The sequence below is a fragment of the Euprymna scolopes genome, chromosome 31 (assembly GCF_053919585.1).
Source record: "Euprymna scolopes isolate OS-2025 chromosome 31, ASM5391958v1, whole genome shotgun sequence".
NCBI lineage: Eukaryota > Metazoa > Mollusca > Cephalopoda > Sepiida > Sepiolidae > Euprymna > Euprymna scolopes.
This window is the reverse complement of record NC_136512.1, coordinates 69,150,650-69,166,512: the sequence shown is the minus strand read 5'-3', so window position 1 is coordinate 69,166,512 and position 15,863 is coordinate 69,150,650. Positions and strand designations below refer to the sequence as shown.

The window sequence follows — 15,863 nt, the reverse complement described above, 5'->3', positions numbered from 1 at the left end:
ATGTGTCGTCACCTTTCAAAATAATACAAAGTAAGGTGTTAGAATAAATGGAGAAAAAAGGGAGAATGTTCATAAAGACTACTTATTCCTTGCTTCTTTTTGTTCATTGAGTAGCGGTCACAAAGAGGAGTGTTTGCTAGCTTTTAACAGTGAAAGCTGATGACTTCTCGCTTGACTGCACCTGTGTCTTCTTTCCTAGGTGTCTTGTTTCTCTTCTCTATTATTTACAAAAATCCTAGGTTTTTATCTCTTCTTATCGGCTCCTACAGACACGTTGGTTGTTAAATGTCATTTTAATCACGCCCCGCTCCCATTGAATAATTAATTTTTATTATTTTTCTTTTTGACCGGATGAGTGCGTTGAGCCTTTGTGTAGTGAGGCCGTTTACATTTTCCATTTTTTTTTTTTTCCAGTAGTTAGCGTCTGTTAGCATTTTGCTGATATTATACAGGAGGATTAGATTAAATTTTTCAGCTGTATTCAAAACAATACATGTATTAATGTTCCGATTAATGTACGCACATATTTGCACATCCATGCTTTACCATATTTTGCACCCTTTAAAGATAATTCCCTTACGTCTCTAGAATCCATTTGACACTGGATTAGAGCAGCTTTGTCTATAGGTCGGCAAAAATAAAGTCCTACCTAAAAGAACTTGTCGCTATTCACCATGAAATCTTGAGACTAGTATTAGGTGCATACAGAATTTTGTCGGTTAAAAGTTTATATGCAGATGGAATTCTTGACAGCTATCATATGTAGAGGCCTACAAAACACCTCAGATTTCAGATTAGGATATTGTATATATGCATGCTAGGATATTCTATAGAAAATAAAATAACTGTTTCCATATTGGGAAAGCCTTGAGATTAAGATGGAATTCTTGACAGCTATCATATGTTCAAGTGCATAATACTAAATGATATGAGATGACAAAATCGTTTTTTATAGAAAGGTCTTTCATCGAACTAGTCCTACATATAGGAACTTGACTTTATTCACCATGAAAGCTTGAGACTAATACTAGATGCATATTGAACCTCTCCTTGGTTAAGAGTTTATATGCACGAAGCACTCCCTTGGATTAAAAGCAAAAAATTTGTCCTACAGTGTATAGTAAAACTAAAATCATGCCCAACTAATCCAGCGTATGACTGTATGCGTGTAACGTCTTCATTAATGAAAAGAGAGTTCTTCATACCTCGTGTTTATATGTGCTGGTCTTTTTATTCTTTTCTTTGTTGCTGTATCTCGTTGTCACCATTTCATTAGTGACCAGCAATCATCTGTTTTATGATAAAAAAAAAATGGTACCAACCTGACCTTGTACAACGTGCTGTCTGTTTCAGGAAAGAGATAAAGAAAGAGTAAAAAAAATGGCCGCCCTTGCTATTTATGAATTTGTGGTCACGTGAGGTAACAAGATTTTGGGGAAATATGCAAATGAGATGCAGTCAGTTTTCCAAATAAAAAGCCTGTGTGTCAGCGAGAGAGAATGTGTCTCTTTGGCAGAAGTAAGTTCTGACAGATGTACACTGGGGTTTGATACCGAGAAGGAGAGCATAACGGTTCAGAATTCTTTCTTTGGACTCTGGCAGAAGGGAGTTCTGTCAGATGTGAGTTGGATTTTGATAAGGAGAATTGCGAGAAGGAGAACATAACGGTTCAGAATTCTTTCTTTGGACTTTACTTTCTAATAATACCAACATATTTAACTGCATGTTTAATTAAGACAAACAAAGCTTCTCATGCAAGAAAACATACAAGGAGACGTTCGCTGAGTTTCTTCAAGGTTTTATTGGAGAAAATGAACTTGATAGAGAGAGATAAAATAACTAAATAGTTATCTACGTTTTAACTTAATTTCCTAACTTAATAAAAGTGTGACGCAGATAGACAAACATTGATAAAACATTTGTCAAGATTATCAGCTTTCTACATGGCCATGTCTCATTCGCATGGCTTCCCAGAGATACTGATCTAAAAACATTTCTTTCTCTTGCTTGAAAACATGATGTCATGTCATGATTTGACTCTTGTTTTGTCTATGATGTTCGACCTCTTGCCCTTACCTTGTCACCCAACTTTCCGTAAACCTTGAGAATGGTTCTGTTTTACAGATCTGGGTCATCCTGACATGCATTAAAGGTGGCCCTTGTCAAAATTCAGAGTAGCTAACTTAATTGCTACTTACTAGTGTAGGAGCCCTAATATCTCCATCTCTGCTATTATATAAAAGAAACTTTGTGTCTGTGTGTGTGAGTTCGTTCCCTATGGACTCAAAAACGGCTGGGCCAATTTTTATGAAATTTCACACTGAACTAGCTTTATGTGCCTGACAGTGTTCTTAGATAGGTTTTGTGTTAAGTGTTGAGACATTATGTTGAACAAAGATGGCGGCAGTAAATCAAATCAGCGAAAAATCAATGCAGTCACGATTTTGAGTGTTAAGTAACTCCTAGTAACAAAGATGGTGGCAAAGAATCAATGCAGTCACAATTCAATCGTTTTGAGACAGAAGGCGGCGGCGAACTGATTGAATCCAAAATTCAACATTTTTTATAACTTTTGAAGCTTCTGATTGGTTGATTGTTATAACTGTGGTTATAAAAACGATTGTCGAAATCATTGAAGTCATACCCCATTGCAAATCAAAAACATTTTAACATTTGATTGGAACGTCTTCAATAATTATCAATAATCGATAATTGAAATAATCCGATCAGAGAAGGAACAAGTGATTTTGACCAAAGTTAATGTCTTATTCAGCCTTACATTACAAATGCATTTGAGAAGTGTTATTACCGCACAAAAACCCAACATATAAAATCAACAGTAGGTTCTTTGCTATGGAAGGGACGCATTCGAAATGAATGTTTCTATTTAGAGCACAACTGAACCATGATACTTGACATTTTCATTTTATACTTTAATTCAAGCCATTAATTATGAAAAAAATAATTTTATAAAATCAACAGTAGGTTCTCTACAGTGCAATGTAACTACAATGTATTGTGGACTAAGTCACTGCAGTCAAGCAGGTAATGGATTGATTTGATTGCAAAATGGGCGACTGATTTCTTTAACAATAAAAATATGGGCGTGTGAAATATTCATTGATCGTTATTCAATCCCAGGCAACGTCGGATTTCCCTGCTAGTGTAACATATTTAAACTAAAACTTTTTTTTAAAAGAAAAAGAAAAATAATAAAAACGTTTGGGTCTTAGGATGGAATGCATTATAAAGGAATCTGAAATCCAACTTTCCTATATTCACAATTCCATTTTGTCTGAAACCCAACCTTCGATTACCAGCCCCCCCCCCTCTAAAAAAAAAAGGGGGTGATTCTAACACTAATCAACCTACAATAGACAAATACTCATCCATCTACTTAGCAAGAAGAACAACAGGTGATCTGGGAAAAACTTTGGTTACAAACACACATACACTGAGAACTCTGGAGAAATAAAACCAGTTATGTTGCAATGATAAATGGAAAAACCAGCCAACTTGCAGTTTATTTCCAACTGAACTTCACCTTTAAATTGACAAATTTTATAGGTTTTCAGGTTTGCTGAAAGCAAATATCATATTTAAAACTGGCATTTACAAATAGTTTTCCGGATATTAAGACATTGTTTCCCCCACCCCCAATGTATTATTTAATGATTTTCATTGGTCGCCATTTTGTTTTATTTAAGTTGAAAAAAAAATACTTTATGCGCATGCACATTGTTTATGTTTATTAAAAACAAAAAAAACATGGAGACCACTGAAGATCATAACGTATTACATTGGAAAAAAAACAATGTCTTACTATCAGGAAAACTATTTGCCGGCGCCAGTTTTAAACGTGATATGCATTTGCAGCTGAACCGAAAACCTACAAAAGTCATCAATTTAAAGGTGATTGGAAATAAACTGAATTAATCAAAAAAAAAAAATCATCCAACAAAGAATACAAGCAAATGCATTCCTTTTCACTGCAGAGATCCATGCAGTTGAAATGGCACTTAAAATCGTCTCTGAAAGTAAAAATAAAAATTTTTTTTTTTAATTTATGATATTCTATGATTGAAATTTCTAAAACATAAAACACTTAAGAACACATTAATAATTAAATTGCTAAACAAAGTAAATGCTTTCGATTTCGATTCTAGCTAATGGCACCTAAATATTTTTTTTTTTACTTTTGAAATCACAACTCTATAATAATATATACAAAATCTGGACAAATTACAATATCATATTTAACCGTATTTTACAACCGACAAAGCCGCCCTCCTCCGCTAATATTACTATAAATAACCTACAAATATCCTCTGATGCCTCCGTTCAGTCTCAAGAGACAAAGGATACCCCTATAGGGGCAGCTACGCATCTAATTATATGGCAAGAGTTGCGCAATCTCCAACCGCATCTCTCCTGAATTGGCACTGCTTGAGTCCAGTGGCAAGAAGAAGTCCATGACGACTGGAAACAATGCTGAGATAAGCAGAAAGCACATACAGAACCTGGAAGTCCTAAATGGTTACCCATTTAGTACTGGCCAGACTCATTGCTTCTTAACTTCGGTGACTAGACAGGAACCAGTGTGTCAGACATGATTATGCCGTATAACCTACAAATATAAATCTATAATAAATAACCTTTTATGATATTAAATAGCCTAATAAGGTCGATATGTCATTAAAGCCAACAAACTTTCAGCATGTATATTATAACAGTTACCCATCAACATTAAAAGCTGGCCCGGATTTTTATCCTGACCCCTCGAAATCAACAGAAATTAGACCATTCCCTTAATGACCTGGTCCCTGTTTATTGTGATGTAATACTGTTTCTGTGCAGTTCTAGGAGGTCCACCCTCTCATATTGTGCCTTCTCTCTTTGATAAGGGGTTAGTTTATTGTAGGTACGGGCAAAATGAATGTCGATGCTCAAAATGTATAAACATTTTAACCCCCTGCCTTTACTTAAAAATTCACCAAAAATCAGGAAATTAACCAATTTTAATGAAACTTTTAGTATTTATAAAATAATGATCACGGAATATAATGAACTCGTTATTTTTATTTAAATCTTACTGTAAATGTATTATTTTGTTTAAACAAAAAATACCTTTATTAAAGTTATGGTTTTCTGCAGTAAAAAAAAAAAATAAAAATATACAAGAATTTATTTTTGCTTTTTTATGAAAATAAAACATCGTAAATTATAACAATTTTTAAAAAATTATTTAATTTTTACAGGAACATCACAAAAAAAGCCCCTACAGTCTGTATTAATGAATTCGATATAACTCAAAGAAAAATGAATTTCTCGAAATACCAATATTATCATTGAATTAAGCATTATTTACTTAATATTTTCGCACAAAAAAAGTTATAGTAGCAAAAATATTTCTACTTTTTTTTTAAATTACAGATTTTGCATAATTTTTATATGCAAGATTTTAATAATTTCCTTGCTCGCAAGAATGTGAAACTTTCAGCGTAACATAATTTTTATATAATCTCGAACAATAATTTTAAAAAAATTAATTTAAAAACAGGAACATAAATAATAATTAAATTAAAAAATGATAAAAATTAATATAAACGTTCAGAATAGGAATGTATGGATGCACGTCTGGGGGGGAGGGGGAAAGAACTCTGACACCCCCCCCCACACACACACCTCCTTTTACTATCATGACTTCATTTTGAAACAGCATTTTGATTGGCTGAAATTTTGGGCTTCCGTATAATAGTATTTACAAACCTTTATCAGTTGCGTTTTGGCAAATTACTTGCTTTTTGAGGGCTAATTAAGCTGTATTTTGTATAAACAAGGTGTTTTTTTTTATTATTTAATTCAATATCTTAGGACTTTACTAATTATCTTTGAAATAGACCCAGAAAACTAATATTTATCTTTTAAAGGATTTTTACAATGAATTTATTTAACTTAAAAATTTAACTGAATTAGTTAGCTCGCTATGAAAACATTTTTCATAACTTTTTTTTTTTTTTTATTCACGTGTACAAATATTTTTTTCCTTTAGGAAATTAACTTTAATCTTTCAAATACAATCAAAAAGTAGTCGGAAACCTACAAAAAAAAATTATGATAAATTGGCTTTCAAAACTATGTCCCCCTATTTTTGCCCGTACCTAGTTTATTGCTAATTACCTGAGGTGTCCTAACGTGTCATATCAAAATGAATAAAAGATTAAACAAAATGGGAAAAATAACTGAGTAAAATAAAAAACAATTAAATGTATGTATTGTTTCGGACAATTATTCTCATCTTGGGTGTTATGGGCACAACGTTTCGGTTGTTGAAACCTACGACCTTCCTCGGGTGTGAAATTCATGTTTTTTTTTGTTTTTTGTTTTTCAACTAAGGAAAAGAGGTTAGCTTTGTATTGTAAGAAATTGGATCGTGGGTTTGAGGGTATGTATGTAAATTTTAAAAAAAGGTCAATTTTCATGGGTCACTAGAGTACTTTTTAAGACTTTTGTAGAAAGTTTATTTTCCACCTTCTGTCTTTCCTTCTCTCTCCCTCCCCTTCTTTACCCCCCCCCCATCCCCTCTTTTCTGGGTGTATCTTGTGCTGCTACTGCTTGTTATATCACGTGTTGAATCCGTGCCTTTTGATTGATAAAAGGAGATGTGTGCGCCATTTTCTGGGAAGTTTTGAACAAGAGAAAAAAAGTCGTCTTGCTATACTGCGTCAAGAGAAAAGGCGTTAAAAATCGCAAGTTTGAACAAGAGAAACCAGTGGTTTAATTTCTTTTTCTTCAATCAGGATTCGTCAAGGAAGACGACACAGAATTAGTCAGAAAAGACTTTAAAAAATCAGTTGTAAACGGAATTACAACGACCTCTTCACCGAGGAAGAAAGAACTATTTTAAGGCCTAGAATTGGTCTTGTAAAAAAAAAAAGAATACTAACCAGTAAGGCGTTAGAATTCATGTCAAAAGGAACCAAGAAATTTACACCACAGAAGATTTGGATTACAGAACCAAGAGGATTGAAATTTTATCGAATGAGAACATTTAAGTTAATGGCGCAAGGGAGATAATTTACATACACCCTCTTAAAAAGATTAAGTGTTGACGTGTTTTATTTAAGTTCTTTGACACGCAGTAAGCCCTGACTACACCTATATTCTTACCCCTACTATCTCTTACAATATTGTTAAGGGAGTTCTTTAAGAACCGCCAGAGGCACTAATTTGGCAGACACTGTTATTGGTGAACATAAAACTGACTATATCTTCTTTCCCTATTTACCTTTCCATTTATTAAAAAAAAAAAATTGTCATGATAAAATTCCTGTTACTTTCTTATGATCCAGTTTTTAGCTGGATTCTTCTACTAATTGTCACTATGAGTAAAAAAAAAATGTTTTTCGAAACCGTGGATAGACATTAAAAGTAAAGTTTTTCAAAGTATAGAGTTGTATCATATTGGCCATTGTTGAAGAGTTCTTAACATCCAGGGGAGTTAACTGCAATTTATGATTTTGGTAAATTCGTCATTTCAAAATAGACTGCGGCAGTTCACTAATTTTTTTTTCTTTTTGTAAAGAATAGTTCTAGCAGATGTTCTCCACAATCATTTTTCATAACTTTTGGAATTTTTATTTCGACATGACACATAAGTATGTAATTTTTTTTATTTTTTACCTCAAATACATTTTTGGAAATCCCATTTTTATCTCTTGTTACATTTTATTTTTAATTTCTTATTTTACCATTGAATTGAAAGAAACTATTGCACTCATATATAAACCACACGTTTTTATAAAATATTTTACATGTAGGATCTTCTTACTTGCATCAAGCGGTCGGTGGTGTGTCTGGGAAGTTATATCCTCGGGTGTCTTCTTTTTGGCAGACATGTGTTCCACTTTCAAACATGCTGTTGTTTTCGATTAATAAATCTTATTTTATATTTTACTGTTCCAGTGGAACAATTCTCTATAAAAATGTCATTGTCATCTAATATGTTTTAGTATTCCACAGTTAAGCAGATGTTACTGATGTGCGTCTGTGTCAAGCATTTCTTAAATTAGGAAATTAAGTCTTTTTTTTTTTTTTTTTTTACATGGAGTTCACCACTTATCAAGGCCCAATGACCACTCGGGGATAAGGGTTATTGTGTGTACAGTAATCAATGGGATAGTGTAGCAATAGTATTGGAGAATCGATAAGGTGTCATTACTTGGGGGGGGGGCGGTTCATCAGGAATTTGTTTGTGTTGGACTTGAAGACATCCAGGTTGAAGCCGGGAGGGAAACAGGCAAGCAGAACAGAGTTCCACAGGCGTGCAGTTCTAAGAAAGAAGCTCTGTTCATGGAATCCACGTTTTGATTTAGGCACAGATAAGGAGTGGGGAAAAGTTAAGAAGAAAATAATTATTTAGTTATTTATTCTCTCTCTCTCTCTCTCCTAAGTCTGTTATCTCTAATAAAACCTTGAAGAAACTCAGTGAAGTCTCCTGGTGTCTTTTATGCATGAAAAGTTTTATTCATCTTGGTTCAACAGATGATCACCGACCATTAGACAAAACAGCCACCCCTGAATGAAAAACAGCGATGATAAAGAGAATGAAAAGACCAACATCTCACATATATATGTGTATAAAGAATTTTCTTTTAATTAATGAAACGTTACAAATATTCAGTCATATACTAAGTTAATCAGACGTGATTTTAGCTTTACTGTAGGGCGAATTTTTGACTTCTAAGGTGTGCTTCGTGCATATAAACTCTCAAATGTAAGCATTTAATACCAATCTTAAGCTTTCATGGTTGATAGCGTCAAGTTCCTTTAGGTTGGAACAATTCAATAGAAAACCTTTCTTTAAAAAATGTTTTTTGTCATACCTTTTAGTATCACACACTTGAACATATGGTAACTTTCAAAAATTCTGTTTTAACCTCAAGGCTTTTCAAATATGGAAGCTGTTATTTTGTTTTCTCTACAATATCCAAGGCTGGAATTATCCGTAGAAAGTGGGAAATTTATCTGAAACAAACAAGTGAAAGAATTCAATATTGTAAATCCCGCATGAATCCCAAAGCAGCTGCCATTTTTGGTATTTCTTTCTTATTTTCTCACGTTTTCTCATCATATTTTGACAATGACTTGAATGCCATGATTTTACTATAATTTATTCCCTGTTTTTCATAAAAATTCACGATTGACTACAATCCTATATAAGATATTTGTCTGTGTGTCTCCCAAACTAGAATATTTTGACCAAAAGTATCTATTTCAATGGTGTTTTTAAAAAATTTTTACATGAAAATTAATAATTCATATTATTTAGATTACTTGGACTATTGTTCTCATCTTGAGTGTTATTTGTACAATGTTTCGGTTGATGTAACCTCCGACCTTCTTCAGTGGTATCTTATCAGAATTGGTAATCTGCATGAAATTTCAAACAGAACCATTTAAATTAACCCACGGGGATTGCATGCTCTCATTTGATCAGCTGTGACTGAGTAGAAATCCCATGTAATTTGGAATTTTATTTTGATTGTCTCCTCCACTGAGAATTGAACCCTCAACCTCCAAAACAGTAATTTACAACTGAATTTTATCAACTACTTTATTTATTATGCTCCAAGTTTTTGTGGACAACACTCAAAATATTAGGTTGGCAACTAAGTTCTTGCTGTTTTTTAAATCTACTTTTTCTTTTTTTTAAAGTAAGATAAGAATTAAAAATTATTTAACCAATGACGTATTCTCCATTCGTATTCACAACTTTTTCCCAACGTTCAAAAAGATTCTCAATATTTTTTCGGTAGAAATCATTTCATTTTGACTCGAAAAATTCATCCAACCCAGGTGTCAATTCTGCATCACTGTTAAACTTAGGCAGCAAGAACTTAGTTGCCAACCCAATACAATTGTGAATGACTTAGGACTTCTACCCAATCATGGCTGACGAAACAAGAGCATGTTCTGCCATGATTTAAATAAAAGGTAGACCAATTTCAGTATCTTCATATTATTTGGATTATTCAAATTATTATTCTTGGTTTTTATTTTCATGTTTCAGACAATGTAAACTTTGACAATCAGGTGCTTCTTTTTGAACTATGGAATCTTTATACGAAACTCAGCAATTGTGAACTAAATAGTTGATTTAACTCCCTTTGACTTGGCCTATTAACAGGTTATGTTGGTTAAAGATTAGTCTCCTAGAATACAAAATACTTCTTGTTTGAATCCTTATAAAACTGAAATTGAAGTATATTGATTTATTTGATATATATATATATATAATTGTTCTTACACACACACACACACATATATATATATATATATATATATATATATATATATATATATATATATATATATATATATATATACTCGGGTTTTTTTTATATTGAAAAGTAATGGACTAATGAATTCAACGAGGTTGTTAGATAGTGCTCAATAAAAAGAGCTGATAATACTTGTTTATTGTTATATAAACATGCTCACATCCCGCTGCTACAAATAGCCACTTGTTTCAATCAAACAACAGATATCATCAGGCAGCGACTTGACTATTCAAAAGTTCAATGAATAATCATTGAACTTTTGAATAGTCAAGTCGCTGCCTGATGATATCTGTTGTTTGATTGAAACAAGTGGCTATTTGTAGCAGCGGGATGTGAGCATGTTTATATAACAATAAACAAGTATATATATATATATATATATATATATATATATATATACCTTATAAATATTAGTGAATTACCAAACAATTTAACATAAAAAGATTAAATGCAATTTATTAAAAATAAGTAGTTTCATATCAACAACCTATGTTGGTTGGTTGGTTGGTTTTTGTTTTACTGCATATCAACCCTTTTCGGGTTATTTAATGCTGAATCCAAAGATTTAAGAAAAAAAATTTTTAATAGGATATATTTGTTGTTTTCATGTCGGTTTCTATTCAACCCATAGTTGGGACCCTAACAGGTACTACCACTCCGGGTCAGAGTGGACCTGGGAGCAATGGTAATTAAAGGGTGGCTCCACACTCCCCAAAGCCCACAAGCTGGGGCCTCACCACTGAATATAGTTTAAGGTCATATTCAGGACCCCCATTGGGGGACTTTTACCCTCTGCAGCGGGGCAGTCAGCGTATTCTAATGGCCCACAGAAGGGGCCACAACAACCTATGTAAACCCATTTTAGATATAACCCAAGTTAACATATTACAATCAATAAATATAGAATAAAGGAAATAAGGAAATAAAGTTATATTATTAGATAATTATTTTGTAAATTAAAACCTTTTTTTTTTTTTTTTTTTTTTTTTTTAGAACATTTTTAATTCAGCCGTTGACTAAGACCTGAATAGCTTTGCAATATGTTTCAAGATAGCGACCTAAACAAATAAGTGATGCCTAATCTTCTATGAATTTTTTTTTCTTTCTTTCTGGCATTATATTGTAATGCATTTTTTTCCCGAAGCAAAAGTTTGTTTTTCTGAAGAGTATATGCACGATAGGATTCGATATTGACATAATAATATTGATTGTTTCTGCATAATGAAACAGATCTGTAAAACCTTACTGAATTTGTAATATGCTAAAAGAGTTGTTTAGTAAGAGAACTAAATATTTGGTCCTTGGAATGTAGCTATATTGTTATTCTTTTATATGTGCTCTGTTGTTATATTTAACAAACATTGAGCTTCTAAACAAAACAGATTGGTATACACAAAGAGTAAGATATGAAAAACGTTCTATCAAAATAAAAACGAATATATATATATATATATATATATATATATACATGATGATGATTGCAACATCTTGTCAGACGAGTGCCACTCCCTCAGACACTTAAAGTCCATGAGCCCAAAAATGACTTCCATTCCCACAGGACCATTTTAATAGACAAATGCCTGAGGGGAGTATCTATATGCAGATGATGTTACAGAGTCTTAGTTTTGTACGACAGCTAAGTCTCTCTCTCGGTTTAAAATGTTGAAATCCAGCAACAAGCAAGAGCAAGATAGCCAGCAACAAGTTAAACTGCAGACCAGCTTAGTTCGGGTACTGGTCTCCCGCTTTATGTTTTTTTTTAAATCAGAGATTTGCTTCTCCTAGAAAGCTTGCCTTCACCACGGCTTACAGGAGCCCTCTCCACTCCAACACACATATACATACACACAAACACACATGGTGCTAGTTGGCCGTTGACCCCAAAAAAGGGTTCATTCGCCCTTTGGTAGGTCTTTTTTTTAATCCTTCAGGGAGACTAGCCACCCTCCTCACCAAACAAATCTGGTGGGGGAACCAGTTTAGTCGCCGGTGACCCGACCATGAGGCAGGTAGTACTGGGTTACATGGTACCAGTAGCATATGACATGACCTGACACAAATATATATACATACATACATACATACAGGATGGTCGCTAGAAAAGCGAGAAATTTAAAGGTCAACTTAGATGATGAATAAAATGTGTGATTGCTATTTTTTTGATTGGTACTGTGTGAGTTATGAAAATAAATCGTTGCTTGACGCTGCAGTGAAGTGCACGGACGACGTTTTGAGTATCTATGAGTATAATATAGCAATTGTCTTTGAACAACTTTGTAAAAATTATTCTTTGTAAAAATAAATCGTTGTTTGATAAATTTCCCGCTTTTCTAGCAAACACCCTGTATATATATATATATATATATATATATATATATATATATATATATATATATATACAGGGTGTCCCAGAAGTCGCGCATCATGTAGATTTATATAAAAACAAGTATGAATATCAATGAATATCAATTTTATTAATCATTTCTGTGTTTTAAGAATACGATGTACTGATGATTTGCTAATCGTAAGCTCCTGGCTTATTCTCCTTACTGATTTCACGGGGCTTCTAGCAACATTCGCCAAAACCATAGTTGATGTTTCCTCATCAGTTACACTCTTTCGTCGACCACATCTCTTGCGGTCAGCAACTGAACCTGTTTCTTGGAAACGTTTGATCAAACGGCAGACAGTGGTATGGCTCAATGGTTTTTCTCGCTCAGGATGAGTGCGGTTGAATTCTTTAGCTACCGACCGGTATGTAGCCCCATCTCTTCCAAACATAAAAATCAATTTAACTCTTTCTTGCATTGTTAATTTCTCGCCCATATCGAATAAAATCTGAAACAAAAAAAATATAAATATATGGTGCGCGATTCTGGCCTGAATAAAATCTGAAACAAAAAATATATAAATATAAATATATGGTGCGCGACTTCTGAGACACCCTGTGTATATATATATATATATATATATATATATATATATATATATATATATATATATATATATAATGTCTTTCTATGAAACAATCATTATGAATTTTGGAATATATATTCTCGACAACCTGATGAGTAACATGGCCACATTTTTGTTTTTGTAAACTTGACCAACGAAAGAAAAAAACATTTAAATTTAAAACTAAGGCTATATTTGTTGTTTCAACTTGTCCTGGGACGGGTATTTTTCTAGTCATTTTATAAATACATTGCAAAATAAGGATACAATGCCCTTTGAAAAATAACCGTTTAACTATTAACACATGATCTACCAAACCACAATATATACTAATGAAAACACAAATCAAAAAAGTATACAGAAAAAAAATGGCCTTTGAATTAAAAAAAAACGATATAATCACAAAAACACATAAAATAACCAAAAACAAAAATATAATCAAACTATCATTGAGAACAAACGGTCACCTATAGTAGAAGGGAAAATATTTAGATTGGCCATTGCATGAATATATCTAGATGATCCACGTAGATTATGTTTGAGTGAGAAACTAGAAATTTTAAAGTTTAAAAATGTAAAAAGAAATAGTTCATCATAGAAGTAATATATCCACTAACTGTAAACACAGAATGAACTTTACTTTAGGGAAACTAATGATAAATAAAAAAAAATAAAAAAATAGGGCACTTCCCCCGAAAAAAGAACTAAAGAAAAATTAAAAGCCTTTATAATGCTAATGTTGTGGGTGTGTTTCTTGGTCTTGGCCTCAATCATATCTCAGAAGAAATAAAAGTGGTTGCAGTCGGGTGAGGAGGATGGCTACAAGTCTGACAATCTTTGGTGAGGAACCGTGTTAAGCAACCACCTTTAGATTATCTTGGCATTGTGTGCAGGAGTGAGTATCTGCTGAAAAGTGTAGGGGCGACTAGCGGTGCTCTCATACATCTAATGCTTCAGCATGCTCCTCATTACTTAATATTTAATTTACTTTTGTGAAGTTTCAGATTTTGCTGCATTATCCCATATCTATCTCTCTCTCTCTCTCTCTCATATATATATATATATATATATATATATATATATATATATAGGATGCTCCTTGTGTAAACAAATCCAGCTTTGGCATTTGGACGATGTCAAAACATTGTTAATTCACTACCTGCACAGCAGCAGCCGAATAGCGTAGTGGTTAGAAGCGTTGACTGTCGTTTGGGCAGTCAGGTTTCGAGCCTGGCTTGAGGTAGTTTCCTGTCTAGCCGCACTGATGAGCTGTGATACAGTGAAACTACTGTATGTGGATGACTATATATATTTATACAAACATTGTTTGCCACTCTCATAGTGCTCCATTTGTTTATTTACAAAGAGCTCTGCATTGTGATAAAGCAGCAGCAATTAACAAGAATGCTGGACCCGAAAAAGGGGGCTTATATATATATACAGTAGAACCCCAGGTTACGGTGGCCCTAGAATACGGGTTTTTCTGGTTACAATGTGGAATACAATGTTTTTCCGGCTCCTGGTTACGGTATTTCCCCCGCCTTACGGTGTTATTTATAATGTTATTTGATTATATACATGTGTACTATATACTGTACTGTATTTTATTACTAATTGTTAATGCCGTATCCCGAGGTTCTATTATATATCTATATATAGAGAGAGAGAGAAAGAGAGAGAGTATGAGTGGGATCTTCTCATGCAAAATAGGATTATATTATGATTTATACCCACCAATACAGGGTGGAACGATAAAATTGTTGCCTTAAAGAAAACAACACTACAGCTTTATTTTAAAACGTTTATTGAAAAAATCAGTTCTGGTACTTTGATTATGGAGTAGAGCTGACATCTATATAATGTAGCTGCCTTCAGCCTCAATCACTTCCACCATACGGGTCCGGAACTGGGAGCATGCTTTTTCCAGAAGCACTAGTGTGAGCTTGGTGAATATTCAGCAGATGGTAGTGATCAAGCTGACTTTGGTGTTGTGGGAGGTCATGTACGACCAAAGAAAGTAGTCCAGTGGGTTCAGGTTGTAGGAGGAGGGAGAGAAGTGAGAGTGAGAGAAGGGTACAAAGTCGTAGCCAAGCCTGGGTCTGTTTGGACTTGTGGACCTGTGCCGAGCCCTACTGTCAAACCCAGGATCTGCCAGCGGCCACCTGATTGAACCAGGGGATCACCACAATCTTCAGCACATCCAAATACACTTTGGTGTTGACTTTCAAACCAACTTTGAAGATGTGAGGTGGCATGATGTGGCCCTCACTTGAAGCCATATCAAAGACCATAACCATGGCTGGAAACTTTTTCATCACTCAGGGCACGTCCCTGTTATTCGTGGCTATCCAGCAATACATTTTGAGAGTGTTGGCAATGGTCCTGTTGTCGTAACTTGGATCGGTAGAGAGCATGAGTTGTAGAGCAGCGCATCTTTGATCTCACTCGTTGAACAGTATGTTATTTTAAGACATGATAGAAGGCTGCTATCGCTCTTTGTACACAACTGACCAACTAGTAGATGGTCTGCAACAAAAAAAGAAAGCCGGGTTTTCATATTATGGA

General features: G+C 33.7%; 1 protein-coding gene across 1 annotated transcript in view; it reads left to right on the top strand.

Annotated features, from left to right (window-relative positions):
- Positions 1–15,863, top strand: part of LOC145255806 (uncharacterized) — a 654,582-nt gene that overhangs the window by 304,426 nt on the left and 334,293 nt on the right. The window lies entirely within an intron of this gene.